The sequence below is a fragment of the Bidens hawaiensis genome, unplaced genomic scaffold (assembly GCF_021521415.1).
Source record: "Bidens hawaiensis isolate Kalapana, Puna unplaced genomic scaffold, B.hawaiensis_p1.1 tig00011436_1, whole genome shotgun sequence".
Lineage (NCBI taxonomy): Eukaryota > Viridiplantae > Streptophyta > Magnoliopsida > Asterales > Asteraceae > Bidens > Bidens hawaiensis.
The window spans coordinates 335,098-337,973 of NW_027491890.1; the positions used below are offsets into that span (position 1 = coordinate 335,098).

General features: G+C 33.7%; 1 long non-coding RNA gene across 2 annotated transcripts; it reads left to right on the forward strand.

Moving 5' to 3' along the window:
* The first annotated feature begins 271 nt into the window (after positions 1–271).
* LOC143537880 (uncharacterized) lies at positions 272–2,379 on the forward strand. 2 transcript variants are annotated; one of them, XR_013136157.1, is made up of 3 exons: positions 279–586; positions 782–1,300; positions 2,258–2,379. It is a non-coding gene; the product is annotated as an uncharacterized LOC143537880 (long non-coding RNA). The 2 variants fall into 2 exon arrangements; XR_013136156.1 differs by having other exon boundaries at positions 272–1,300.
* The last annotated feature ends 497 nt before the right edge of the window (positions 2,380–2,876 follow it).

Below are 2,876 nucleotides of genomic sequence, written 5' to 3' on the forward strand. Positions count from 1 at the left end.
CCCTTTATTGGAGCCACCAGAATTGTTTGATTTTAAAATGGTGCATTCTAATTGATTTAACCCGGTTTTGACCCGTTTAAGGTTTAAATTTCGCGGGTCATGATTCTTACGAAACCCACCCAGATACGCTTAAATGGGTCAGAACGCCTTCTTTCTATGTTGTCTCTGGTACCGAACCCTAGTCTCAGCCACCCTATCACCCCAAATTAACAAAACACTAGATCTCAATTCTGGCCAAAACTCTGGAGGTAATCGCTTGAATTCCGGTGGCAATCGGAATTTCCCTGCTTAATTTTCCGGCGGTAATCGTTGGAATTCTGGTCTTCATTGATATTATACTCTTTTTTTCCGGTGACTTCCTTAACCAATTCCGATAAATTCCTTTCTTCTATGGCAAGAACGTGATTCGAACGGTGGTTTCAGACGAAGGCAGTTTTGGAAGTTTATTCGAACGATGGTTTGGGTACAGCACCTCCGATTGAGTTCGATGTGAATAACGGGGTTCCTTTTGTAACGACGTGTGCTGTGTCCATCTCCAATTCATTTAGCTCAACCAGATTTAAACGGGCCTTGTGTACAACGCCAGGTAAATTGATACCATTTATGTTTTATCATTTGATCTGTATTTGTTACGATCAGGCCTATTACAACACCATCAGTTGTGAGTCTCCTTCTCAACTGTGACAACCTGTGAACATCACAATAGTTTTGATAAATCATATTTTCCATAAAGTTGAAAACCAATATTAATTTTTATTGATTGGAAATTATTTTGTCTCAGATGGATCAATATTTGTTAACATAGGGTTCTGGTAAACAATTGGACATGTAATTTAACAATCTTGACAGATAAGTTTTAAGCCCGTAAGGTGTTCGATAAAATGCCACAAAGAATAAAGATTTTAATTAGTTTTGGTTTAACGATATGTTGCTGTCCAGAGTGCACAGTTTCGGGTCAGGGGTTGTTAAACGTCTTCCAATCCTTGTCCAGATAGAGTGTCTCCATGGAAAATAGAACCCGCTCTCATGCCTCCTGCGATTAATACGATTCCGGTGCATAAACAAAAACGAAATATGCTTTCTCAAAATTTGAACATTTATTTTTTTAAGCTTTAGGCGTTTGAATACATCTTTGTACGTGCTCAATACATACCGACACAATTTTTTTATATATGTTTTTCATTTATTTGCAAGGTACACAACTTCAGGAGGAAGATTTGCACATTGGCCCGTGAAGGACCTTGCATTTGCAGTTGTTCGGTTTTATCAACGGGGAGGAAGCTTTCAATATTATTATATGGTAAGCTTTACTATTGACATTCTACAAAATTAACTATTAAGTACTTTATGAAAATTGTCAGGTTTACAATCACTTATTTCTACCGTAATGCTTAATTACATTGATGGGTGAAATTAACATTATTTATGTATATGTGTTGTGTCAATATTAATATTAATTATTTATCTATCTTCTTATAGCTACTTATAGTGAATCTATTATAACAAATGTAACTTCAAATGACACACTTAAAGTTAGGGCCTTCAGTTGACCCGCAAACTCAACTGAAACCATTCATTATGGGGTGATCATCGTTTTAATCGTTGTAACCAAACACTGAAAAGTAATTGAAGAGAATCAAGTAATTAACTTTACAGTGTATCTGTTATTCTTTTTAGCATATTTGCATAAGTTTTTCATGTCAGTTTTCAGTTTAAAGCCCGCCCATGTATCAAACTATCATTTTGGTTTCGTTTATGTTGAGAAGTTGTAAAATGACAATATCCTTAATGGTAGGGACGGGTAATGGCTCAAAGGGTATTTTTTGTATAATCCAAAGTTACATTCAATATAGGTATGAAAGATACACAGCAGTTAATTAATTTAGTCATTAATGCTGTTATTTTATACATATTAGTAAATTAGTGTTTTATAGGCATATAATTGAACCGAACGTTTAGTGAACAGTTTGCTGTTCGGCGGCAAGTTCATTAATGAACTTGAACAAAAAATGTGTGTTCATTTAATTAAAGAACGAACATGAGCACATATTTTGTTCGGTTCTTTTATTTTCATGAATATTCATTTATGTTTGTTTATTTGAATTCTAAATATTATATATATTACTATATTTTGTATAGAAGGTTTATACATATTAGATGTAATTTCTCATTTAGATGTTCTTATTCTTTTGTATGCACATACATAATGCATATGCATGTATAAAGTGAAAATTCACTAATTCATGTTGCAAATTAGGTTGAAGGCGGAACAACGACAATAGAAACAATGGAACTTAATTTGGCGGCACGCAGCGCAACATAGAAAACTCCAAAATTTTGAAACTTACAACTTTTTATAATATGTTAAACCATGTATCGCACCACTAGAAGGCAGTGTCGGATCTGGATTTTAGGCACCAGAAGAAGAGTTTCGAGTAAGATTATTTGCATGCAAGGATAACATGTTCATTTGAATTAGGTTCACATATTTCAGATATATTATCTAAATTTTATGTATGTTGATACTAATGTTGTATTTGAACCCACTTTGATTGGTTAATCCTTTATGGTTTTGTATAATATTCACAAAGAACTTATGACTTATGACTTGAACCCAATATTTAAAAAGCTTCATGAGTTTCAAATGACTTTTTTTGTTTGATTTAGATGATGTGTATACAGAAGCGAATACAGACCATGCTCAAGTGTTGATATATTACAAGTAAAGGTAACATCTTTACCAAGAAATATTGAGTAATTGAACAGGTTGATTTTTAGCTTCTTGACCCGTTTAAGTATTAATTTCCGCAGGTCTCACATAGGTTAGGCCCTGTTTTCATGAAACGGGTTATAACATATTTCAGTTGATAACCCAA